The sequence below is a fragment of the Pinus tabuliformis genome, chromosome 3_1, assembly GCF_031772625.1.
Source record: "Pinus tabuliformis cultivar Carrire ecotype Pingquan chromosome 3_1, CPIR1, whole genome shotgun sequence".
NCBI classification, from domain to species: domain Eukaryota; kingdom Viridiplantae; phylum Streptophyta; class Pinopsida; order Pinales; family Pinaceae; genus Pinus; species Pinus tabuliformis.
Window position 1 is genome coordinate 392,296,967 of NC_142301.1, and position 12,997 is coordinate 392,309,963.

Genomic DNA, 12,997 nt, shown 5'->3' on the forward strand with positions numbered 1-12,997 from the left:
CTGTTAATATCTTAAAAATACATTTTAAACAACTAAATATTATAATTCAAAAAATTTATACCCAACTTAAAAAAACAAAACAAACAAACAACCGTGAGCTACATTCTTAAATTATTTAATCTATACATATAAATAAACATAACAAATTATCTCGTAAACATGGGCATATGAAGGTCATCGTCTTGACTTTAGAAGAGAAATGACAAAACACAGTGATGTTTACAAAGGAACATTAAGAAATGTTTCTTGGTTTCTTCGACTTTTTAAGATAATGCCAGCCTCGTATTAATTTTGCCTTGAATTCACTGCTTTTTTCTTTGGAAAAGAGATTTTTGCTTACAAAATGTAATAAATGTTTAATTATTTATAAAAAATAAGGAATGAAAACTTAAAACTTTACGTTAAGATTTTAACCTTAAAAATATTTTGCCATAGAAAAATAAGTAAAATAAAGTAATTTTTTTAATTAAAAATAGTTATTATGTTACTTGCAAGTGATATTTAACCCGGGTGTTGAGTTATCTTTTATTTGTGCCATGATTTTTTTTATAATTCCAAAGTTTAAGGTTCATTTTCAATTTTTTTAAAGCTGATGTAGGCCCACTGTCATGGTAATAATCATTTTCACATGGTATATTAAATATAAATTGTTTCCTATACTATTGTAGTTTTTCATTAACGTCGGTAAATTTGTTGTGTTAAATATGCTTTATATTGAGTGGTACGAGCATTTAATAGATTTTCATCCACTTTGATAGATTGCAGACCAAGATTTAATAAAAAACATTATTCCTGTAATTTAACATTGTTCAATTGGTTTGTAAGGCAACAAATTTTTATCAGGTGACTAAATCTTCAAAGTCGATATGTTTACTGCATTAAATATGCTTTATGTTGAGTGGTAGGAGATTTTAATAGATTTTCAACAACGTTGATCACAGATTAGAAAGCAAGATTTAATCAACATTGAGAACTGTAATTTTACATAGTTATATATGTTAATTGAACTGTGAGGACCAGATATAGTGTTTTAAAAAATTAAGTCACGCATGCCATAGGTTGCTACCCTGATCTACAAGGACATTTTTTTCATCATTCTGCACCTATGCCCTGCTGAAGTGAGAATGGATCTTAATACGCTCGATCCTTGCATGCAAGTTACATTGCTTTCAAAGAATATATAGGCTCCATTCATCCATTTTCCTATTTGTCTATTTTCGTATGTGGAGTTCTTTGTCCGCTACCTGTTTTCGGCCATCTGCAAAAAAACCTAGTTGCTTTAGTTCAAATAGAAGTCCTCACATCTAAAGTCATATGTTGTGGAGTTATTGTCATTATCATCTCTACTCGATATTGTTGCTTTCAGGAATTTCCCTGTATTATTTTTATCTTTAAAAGTTTCTAGTTTTAAAATCACCATTTAAAACTATTGTTGGTTTTTCTCGTTACTGCTATTACTACTTTGTTTGAGAGCCTTAATAAAAAAATATGGATTGTGACCTACGTGCTCCATTCATCCATTTTCTTGTCTGTCTATTTTCCTATGTGGAGTTCTTTGTGTGCTCCCTGTTTTTAGTGGCCATCTGCAAAAAAACCAGTTGCTTTAGTTCAAACAGGATTCATCAAATCTAAAGTCATATGTTGTGGAGTTGATTGTCATTATAATCTCTACTTGATATCGTTGCTTTCAGGTATTTCTCTGTATTATTTTTATCTTTAAAAGTTTCCAGTTTTCAAATCACCATTTAAGTATTTTGTTGGTTTTTCTCGTTACTGTTATTACTACTTTGTTTGAGGGCCTTAATAAAAAAAAATATGGATTGTGGCCTACGTGCAACAAGCAATTGAAGGTATCGCGAGGAACTTGTGCATTTAGCGTACCAATGGATTGTGTGCCTGGAGAAAATTTCACGGCTTTCTGCGTGGAAGCACTAAGATTAGGTATGTATTTCAATTGTCCTCTAGTAACAAGTTGAATTTTGGCCTGTTCATGTTTTTATGGTTGAGGCTTTGCAATAAATAGGTTAAAAAATGAAATTATGAAATATAGAATATGCGGAGAAAAAAAATGATCAGGAGTGGATAACAAAGGGTCATTTTCAATTAAAACATGAACTACAATAAAACCCTATAGGGTCTCAGTAGCATGAAATGTAGGGATCTTTTAGCATTACCTTGTAGCATTAAGTGTCACCTTTCAGTCAAAGAATTGCATATATCAAGTCATTGAACTTCGATGGAAAGTCAGTTTCCTATAAGATGCAAAGCGGAAGAGGAAACCCCAATGTGAACATGGGTTCGAGTGAGGTTGCGTGAGAGCCGAAGTTGACTATCCCATTCTCCAGGTACTCCTCGAGAAGCCCAAATTAGAAGAAGAAATTCCTTTATAATTATAGGAGTTGATCACCCCTGAAAAAAAGAACTAGATCTGGAGACAAGAAAAGAGAGCATTAAGTAAGATTGGGAATATTGCAATGCCTTGAAGTAGGATTAAAGGGGTTAAGCTCCCTGGTGCTATGAAAAGGAGGAACCCTATTGAAATGAGGGGTATGGGAGTTTACGTGAAAGCGTTGAGAGTGAGTATTCTGAAGAACTATGCAACTAGAAGCAGAGTTAAGCTTCTCCAGATCAATGGAGAAAAAAAAAACCAAATTCATAAATTTTAGCTTGTAACTATGAACTTTCTTACCCTCAGAAGGAGTATAACCATTGAGCCTGGTGTCTTGAATCCTCACCAGAGAAACCTTGTAAAGAACCTATGAATTTGTTTGCAACACAAGGGAGGTTCCTATTAGCATTGAACCTCTTCACCATTCTACGTAGGGTTGTTCCTTTGTGATGGCCCATTGAAGGAAGCTTTGCACTTTCATGATGATATGGACACAATGAAACCCTTTGAGGGACATATGCTTCCCTTTTTGTGTCTTTCACGGACTTGGGAACTTTAAATATGGACACAACAAACGAAAACTTGTTACGACGATGGGGCCAATGGGGACACCCTTAAATATAATCAATCCATTCCTTTTCACTAACCATCTTCTTGAGTTTGTGCAGTATGGTAATTGTATCATTTATCTGTGCTACAACATCCGTCTATCATCACTCTTGGAATCTGGTTCAACATCTGGCTCTACATCGTGCACTGCAACTCTATAATAGATTGCTAAAAAATTCACTTTATATAGATCTAAAAATAATTAAAATTTTGGACAAATATCACTTGCTTTATGAGTCCAATCCAACTTCTACAACTAGATGAAACCAAATCACACTATAGAGGGGCCCTTCCAAGGGAGTAGAGGAGTTTGGCAATTCTAGAGGTACTTGGAAGTAGGACTAGTTAATCATTGAGAGCACAAATGGAGGGTACTACGAAAGCAACCTGAAATAATGAGAGACAAAAGCGTTATGTTAGGAGAAGAACATTTCACTTTCCAAGATAAACTTAGTAAATTTACTTAAGAAATGGTAAGTAATCGATACCTGTTATGAAGTCCTTGACAATCATGGCATTTCAAGACCTGGAGACAAAGGGTTATAATTAATATAACTTAAACAATAATGGATATGCAATGTCATCATATGTAGAGGGTTGGACCCTTGTGGGTTGTGACTACAACATACCCATAAAAAAGTAATAGGGGAATTAAAGGTATAGGAGTTACCTGGGAAAAGGGGGGAAGACTCAGAGGAAAGGTCGTTGTCGAAAAAGGAGGTAAACCCTGAGAAACCCTCATGAAACCCTTCAAGAGTAAAACAAATTTTGTAAGATGGACAATCGAGAAGAAGATTCTATAATAAAACCCTTGTTAGGGTAACCAACCTCTAAATAATATGTACATAGGAAACATAACACATACAATCTACGAGTAATGTGAATAGGGGAAAATAAAAATGAAAATGGGGATTACCTACATGATTATGGGAGGAATCACCAACCCTCTTAGCAAATTTTGGACCTGTATCAGAAACAAAAAGGAAAACAACAGAACAAGGCATTAGTACACCTTGAGTCTTTACGAATTGAAAAAAATTGTCCATAATAAAATAGAAAGGGTAAACAAGGTTGAACTTATACCATTACCTGAGAGGGCTTAGTGTTTAAACTTCTAGTGGAACTGAACAACTACACTAGCCCAAACCTTGAACCGATCTAGTCATCAAATGAGAAAAAACTAATGTCAAGACAACATAACGTCTATTGGAGCTGATATGTCTCGGGGACGAGGGACAAAAGAGGTCGATCAGTTCTATGGTCAAAGTCCCCAGAAGGAAAAGAGATAAAAATGTATGAGAACCTACACACTGAAACCAAATCGTTAGAGCCATGAATATACAAAAAGAAAAAATAACCTGTTAAGAGAAAAAAAATCAATCAGAGTACAATAGAACCAAGCGAATTAGACTCTAGAGGAGTAGGTTCTAACAGATTAATGATAATTTATGAATAGCAAGATCCCTTACATGCATTTGAGTAATCGAACATAGTTACAATGCCTCTCAAAACCTAAGTGACGATGCCTCTGTATCAAACCCTAGTCAGTGACAATGAGAGAGAGATAAAACAATATACATAATGCAATCCAAATGAGTATCCTTACGTTTTGGAGGAGGACACCTCACCACCATTCGATGCGAAGGAATAATCCAAACCATCCACATGTGAGGAGACATATGCACTTGACTAATATCGCGACTCGTGAGCCTCAATTCCCTTGGGTGGTAGGTTCTTTATTAACTTTAAGAGCGATGGATTTCTACTATATTTTGTTTAAGTGTGTGCGCGCCACAAACCTTATGTAAGGAATTAAAATCCACCCTTATTTAAAGAAATATAATCCATTGCATGTGAAAGGTTTGAAAACAAATTGAAGGTTTAACAATATGTTATTACCATTGATGGAAATCATGCATTAATATATATTGGATTTCAACATTCATTTCTAACTCAATCCTCATGAGACATTCCATCAATGCATTAAAATATATTGGATTTCAACATTCTTATCTCTAACTAAGTCCCCATGAGACTTCATAAGTACTTCTAACTAAGTCCTCGCGAGACTGCATAGGTACACATCTTTCAAGTATCCTCCAAGGAGCCAATCAAGACAAGAGTACCTTTGGGGTTAGGCTTCTCACAAGGCCCAAGTACCTTTGCGTTAGGATTATCACAATGCCCAAGGCTCATAGATAATTAAGTGAGCAATTTAAAAGATATATATATATATATATTAAGTAGGATGGGAGGTATGTTACATTTTCCACCATTTGATCCATTAATAGAAGTTGATTTTTACTACAATTCTCTCTTTTCAATATTGTATTTATATTCTCTTAACAAAATTGCATTTTCTCTTATTTCATTCTCAATAAAATCCAAGTCACTTTTAAATGCAAGTCCTTTATCTCATGAGTATCCACTCATAGGGATATATTTCTTTATTTTGATTTTGAGATTTATAACATGTCATTAATGAATAAAATGTTAGTTAAAAAATGTTTTTGAAAAAATCTTGATGATAATGTCCATATCAAATAAAATGTTAGGTTAGATGCTCTAAAAAATCAAGGCAAGAAATGTTAGATTAGAAAGAAAAGAAAACAAATAAATTCTCAAAGTGAGCAAGTCTAAATGCCACTACTTTTTTTGCAAAATAATGGTTGTGTGCAGTTTGTCTAAATGCCACAACCCATGACAGTCAAACAGTTTAATCTTAACTGCTTCATGCTTTAAATTTGATGTTATAGTTAGTGAATAAAGATCTGGCCAAACGGTTTAATCTTGGCAGATCAATAGTTAGGTAGAGAATAATAAGGTGCTCATCAGTTTAATCTGAGCCCTTGGATTGATATAAGGTTAGAACTAGATAGTTTCCTACTTTAAAAGAAAATGAATAAGCGTTTGCTAATTTAAATGCACCTATTAAGTGAAGAAAAAATGAGAGGGTAAGTAAAGGGTAGATAGAAGAAAGGTTGCAGAAGATGATGATTGATTGGACAAAGCATACACTTGTCATGTTTTATCATATGTTCTATGTCCATGAGGCAGTTACACAAAGCAAACAAAGGTTTACAAAGTCAATTAATTAACTTCCACATTCATTTTACCCCTTTACTTTAACTAATTTCCCGGTACTTAAATCCTTTAAGTCAAAATAGGTTCAGAGCATTTCTCTGACTTTTGGAGGGACCGAACCCTCGCCTAAATGACTTAAGGACAACAAATACCAGATTCCCCCTCATCAAAAAATTCATCCTCATTCATTCTCATTTTTACTATTTTTCCTTCCCACCTTCATACAGTCCATATTCACTCATTTTTCATAAAAACCTTTTTTTTTCTAAGGTAAAAATCCTTTCTACCTAGGAAAAGTGAAAACCTATGTAAAATCCCCTTTTACCCGAAAAACCCACAAAAATGTGTTTACCCTAAGTATTGATGCATATATATGAAAAGCAAATAAACTCATAAAAAGCATAATACTTAGTATTTTCCCCTTTTTGCATATATTTCCCCTTTTCCGCTATATTCCATATTAACACTAACTTATGTATTAAACCCTTAAGATTTCCCTTTCCCATATAAATATTAACTCCTTTATTAAAATACCCCGAAAACCATAAGTTTATAATAAAACTATGATATATAATATATCGCATCGGCGGGTCGCAAACTTTATAACATGCAAGCATTACTCCCCGCATTGCGAAACTCCGATTGCGATATGCGATGGCAAGTCTGGACCCGACCCAAATATATGTTACAGTTCACGCCACATCGCATTTGCCCCTCATCGCAAGTCTCGCTAATAAGCATTCCCCTCCGCCATTGCGAAATGCGATGGGCGATAAGTCCGAACCTAACGCAGTATATATCATAAACTATCGCCATTTCGCATCCGCCCCCATCGCTCCAATGTATACACCCTCCGCCCTTTGTGATATCCAATATCCGATGGACCTGGACCTGACTACATTTATCAGCCCGATTTTATAAAGTTTCAAATCTACCATACATTGTTTTGTGAAGGATTTATCCGTTAAAATGTTTTTATGATTTTAACGAAGAACCAACTCCGATTGCGATAAGCGATAATCCCAGACCCGATGCATTTATCTGCCCGAGGTTATAAAATTTCAAATCCGCCATTATGTGTTTTGCAAAGATTTCTTTGTTAAATCGTTTTTACGATTTAAACGAAGAAATAGCCTAAACCTCTATTTAACCACTAATCTTGGTTTTTAACCATAATAAAGCCATTCTCGCCATAATTAATCACCCAGACCCTCCATACTGCTCCTTCACTCCACCATCATTTGATCTAATCCATCCAAATCCAATGGCCCTCGGTAAATTTTGGGTTGACTCTCTATACGAGCATTACCCACCCGAAAAGTGGTATTCCACCGTCCTTCCTTGCTACGTGTCAAGCTCATATCATTTCGGGTGACCCCTTCCCAAAACCACCCATGCCTTATAAGCGGTGCGATGAAAACCGCCTTCCGCAAAACGACAAAATGGTTACTATTCACTATCGTGCCATATTTCAAAGGAAAACTGTTTTTCCCGTTTAAACGCCAAAATGACCATTTTTCCTTTTTTTTGCCTGTTTTACACAGCGAACCCTCCATAAGCCTCTGCGACCAAAAAACCATCATTTTACCTTTAGATATGCCCCAGACTCCTTCCAATAGCCTTTAAAGCTCAATAAAGCCATTCATGACCGTCTTTGTCACCTTGTTTTTCTTAAATGATTTCTGTGTTTTGCAGGTGAAGACTGTTGTTCCAGGTTTACAAAGAAAAGCCTGTGTACAGTTGGAGGACAAATATGAAGACCATATCAAATCGCTTCACCCTGTAACATAAAATCCAAAGCAATTTACTGTTGAAAAACACAGTAAAAATCTGAAATCCACTGTAAGGAAAAAAGGATAAATAAAGGTTATTTAGCAGGGTGAAAGCATATTAAACAGAGTTTAAAGAGTATCAGGTAAATATTAAATGAAGGAATCGGCCAGAGTAAAAGATACGAATAATCTAGCAGCTTAATGGACAAAATATCAGACAAGCAAAGCCAACACAACCTGAATAAAAGGGATAGCAAGAAGCAGTTCAATAGTTGCCCCTATCTTTTTGCATGAAGATCTTTTCCTTTCCTAGAATAGATCTTAATTAGTTTTAGGATATTTCTTAGTTTTATTATTGTATAAATAACTGTCTTCTCGATATATTAATGGTTCAGAGTTCAAGATTCATAGTTCATTGCTTGTAAAAGTCTTGACTGTTAATGCTACTTTGAACCTGGAAGCCACCTTTGAAGGAAGCTTTTACAGACACTTGATGTACTTAGTCTTTCTGGAACCTTAATACAAAGCAGGGGATTTTGAATCTGGTTTTACACAGTTTGAGTTATCCTGTAAGTTTTTCTAGTTTTCAATCATCATGTTTTTCTTCATATGCTTATGACTTACAGAGATATCTAGGTAGGAACAATTTGCGTTTCAATTGATTCGTATAAGCTCTTGAAGTGATCATCTATTAAGAGATTGGATTAATGCAACTGTCTGTGTAGTTAATCCCCTCTAATCAATAAATCATCAACATCTTGTGTAAGCATTAAGTATACTGCCTTGAACCTTTGGAACGTAGTTTAGAAGGTTTTCCAACTTATGATTGTTCTGTTTTACAGTGTGGAAACTGTGATAATCATATTTTTTGTTGTCTTCTACTCACCACTATTTTTTATCTGTATCATTGTGTAATGCTTTATAGCAGCCCTTTGTTGAAGTATTAATATAACCCAAAGGATCAATTACTTTAATTCTACATTTGTCTTCATTCATTGGTCTTCCAAAAACTTAAACCAAAAAACCCCAAAACAATTATTTTAGATGCTCTAGCATTGGTGCTGACCTACTACTATCTCAAAGGTACAACATATATGTCAACTAATTTTTTTCTATTTAAATAACTCTTGTAGCCATATAAATTAAATGACTAGTAAATCCAGATAGGCATCAATCCATAATAAACATTAAAGCACTTACTTCATAATACATCTCATGTTGTTAAAATTTAAAAGATCCTAAAACTAACTAAATTATTATTATTATTATTATTATAAAAATAATTAATATATAAGTTGACATATATACATTTAAAAAATTGTTGTGCAACCAACTCACAAAATAGAAGAAAAGATAGATCAATGACTTTAGAATAAGCCTCTTCGAGGGGGCAACCTCCTTTATATTACACAAATGATAATTCTTGGATGATTCAAATGACATAACCTCCTTTCTATATATAGGAGTCTAAGGGGTCACAATATAATCAAAGCCGGCATAACAATAATAATATAAGGGCACAACAATAACAATAGTGGGCTTCTATGGGGCACAATAACAACAATGTGGGGACAACTCGGGCGCAACAATAACAATAAGGGGCTACAATGACAATAGTAATGGAGGAATCACATGACCTAACATGCCCCTCCTTCAAAAAGGTATTTTCCTCAACGCTTGAGTTGTCTTGGATGCTTCTGTATAAAATGTTCATCCTCCCATGCGGAATCTTCAGCGGGTAAGTTCTTCCACTTGATGAGATACTCTGAAATTCATCGATTTCCTAACTGCCGAATTCTTGTTTCTATGATTGCTTCAGGTTCCAATATGATTTTTCCTTCCTTGTCAAGTTTTGGCAATATTGTTTGAACACGGAGCTTGTCACCTATAACCTTCTTTAAGCATGAAACATGGAAAACTCGGGAAGATGCAGGAAGCTCCAATTTATATGCCATAGTCCCAATCTTTTGCAACACCTTGTACAAACCATAATACTTTGGTGATAATTTATTATCCTTCTTAGCTTGCTTAAGGGACATTTGTTTCTATGGTTGTAGTCGTAGAAATACCCAGTCACCTACATCAAAACTTATGTTGATCTGCCTGTTGTTTCATTTTATTCTGCACCAAAGTGAGGTTATCCTTTAAGGGTTGGAGAACCTGTTGTTGATGCTCGATGTGACATTCCACTACTTGAACCTTAGAATTTTCTCTTAAATATATTGTGATGGACGGTGGATGATATCCATAAAGTGCCATAAATGGGGTCATTTTTGTTGCAATATGGAAGTAAGTGTTATACCATCACTCAGCCAGAGGCAACCACTTTACCCATTGTGTTTGTTTATCGGATACAAAGAAACGAATATTCCAAACATTTATTAACTATCTCAGTTTGCCCATCAGATTGAGGATGATAAGATGAACTATGAGCTAACTGAGTACCCAGACAAGAAAATAATTCAGTCCAAAAATTTCTAGTGAAATGGGATCTCTGTCGCTTACAATAATATTTGGATTTCCATGTAGCTTTTGAATTGTTTCCATAAATGCAGTAGCAACTGTACGGGCTTTAAATGGATGAGATAATGCACTAAAGTGTGCCTACTTGGTAAGTCTATCAACTACCACCATGATGACACTCTTTCCTTCGAACTTGGGTAAACTTGTGATAAAATCCATTGAAACCTCCTCCCAACGTTGACATGGAATGGATAAAGGTTGTAACAAACTCGGGGTCTTAATTGTCTCAAATTTATTTTGTTGGCAAACCAAACATTCTGCCACAAACCTTTGAATATTAGATTTAAGGCCATCCCAAAAAATTTGCTTCTTAACCCTATGGTAAGTTTTTAAAAATCTGGAGTGCCCTCCTAAGGGAAAGGTGTGTAATTCTAGAAGAATCTTTTGTTTGAGTTGGGAATTCTTACAGAGGTATAAGTGGTCTTTGTACCATAACGAATCATATTTCCAGCTAAATGTATCAGATGTACTAAGATTTTGATGCAACTTTTGAATGAGTTCCCACACTTCTTCGTCATTCTTCCATTCATCCCTTGCTTTGTTTATCCAATCTGGTTGGATGATAGAGATGGCACAAAGCAATGCTTTCACATCCTCATCCTTTCTTGAGAGTGCATCTGCAACAACATTTTGCTTCCCTTTTTTGTAGATGATTTCAAAGTCATAAGCCAACATCTTTGTGACCCATTTTTGCTACTCTTCTGAATAAAATCTTTGTTCTAGAAAGTATTTAAGACTATCATGATCTGTTTTTACCTTGAAGTGTCTTCCCATTAGGTAAGGTCACCATTACTTAAGTGCATGTAGTATTGCCAACATTTCCTTCTCATAAATAGCTTTATGTAAATAGTTTCCTTTGAATGGATGACTTTCAAAAGCAATGGGTCTTCCTTCTTGCATTAAAACAATGCCAATTCCATTTCCTGGGGCATCACATTCCACAATAAAGATTTTTGTGAAGTCTAGCATAACTAATACTGGTGCTTGGCACATTGCCTCTTTAAGATATTCAAAGGCCTTCGTTGCTTCTGGAGTCGAAGAAAATGCATCGTTCTTCAGTAATGTTGTTAGAGGTGTTGCTATTTTCCCATAATTCTTAAAAAACTTGCGATAAGACCCTGTCAACCCGAGAAATTCTCGCAGATGCTTCGTGGAAGTGGGGATTTTCCATTCCTTAATGGGTTTAATCTTGCTAGGGTCTACCTTAACACCTTCATGAGATACAATATGACCCAGATATTCCACCTCTTGTACTCTAAAGAAACATTTGAATGTTTTTGCATATAATTGTTTCTCCTCCAATAGTTTGAGCACCTTGTCAACATGTTGAACATGATCCTTCCAAGACTTGAGGTAGATTAGTATATCATTAAAAAATGCTAACACAAATTTTCTAAGGAAGGGTTTGAAAATGAAATTCATCAAACCTTGAAATGTAGAAGGTGCATTGGTAAGGCCAAAAGGAATGACCAAAAATTCATAATGACACACTGTTGAAAATAGAAACAAGAAATGATAAATATAGAAGTGCTAAATTTAGTACTGCTATAAATAGCATTTCAGGATACCTTCCTATTTTAGTTAGTCCCTAAACTAAAATAGAGAAGTAAAAATTCAAATTTGATCTTAGCAGTTGTTTGTAAAATAATTAATTAATTCACCTTCAGTTAATTAGTTGTAGAAAATCAAACATGAAGTCTATGTGGGGACATGCAACATTTTCTCCATTGATTGAGGAATTTATCCATCAGTTAAAGAGATAAGGATGAGTTGTAATTAGTTGGCTCAGTTAACTGAGTCAAGTCCAGTTAGATTAATTCAAACAGTTTGTTGAATTAATTGTGAGTTCAGTTAGTTAATGCATGCATGCATGTAACTGTTGCACTTCAGATAATTGAATATTCTCTCATAAATAACTCATGCATGTCAGTTCAGACAGAGACCCAGTTGAGATTAGATGGAGGGACAATGTACTATCAGTTGCAGGAATATTCCATTGTGAATATCTCTTGCATGCAGAAGGAATTCTTTCCTTGAGGATTGCGCAGTTACTTCTTCAGTTTTTGTGAGTGTGATGAGGCAAATTCACACATGTGGCATCACTGGACCCCAAGAAAAACTGCGCAAGGAAATAGGAGGCTTGGAGGGCTGAGGAAAGGCATATCTCTTGTCTACTTAGTCTGTGAGCTGTATTGTTTGATTGCAGAGAGAGTAGGATAGCTTGAGAGCTGATTCCTTTTGTAACTTGAACATATCTCCACTTGTATAATAATACAGAGATTGGGGTTTTAGGCTGAGGCTTTCCTCGGGTTATTTCTTCTATGTTATGTGTGATTGATTTCTCATTCTTAGTTATATGTGTTCTCATTGATCTTGCTCATATTCAATTAAGCTTCCGCAAAGTTTGTTGTAGAAGTAGATCTTGTATTTTGCTTTAGTACATTGCATAATCTGTTGATCTACAGAGGGAATTTCTACACCCTCATGAGTTCTAAATGTTGTTTTCAGAATTTCTTCAGTCTTCATTCTGATTTGATGATATCCTTAAGGAAGATCCATCTTGGTGAAGTAAATTGCTCCATGTAATTCATCCAATAATTCATGAATGACAAGAATGGGA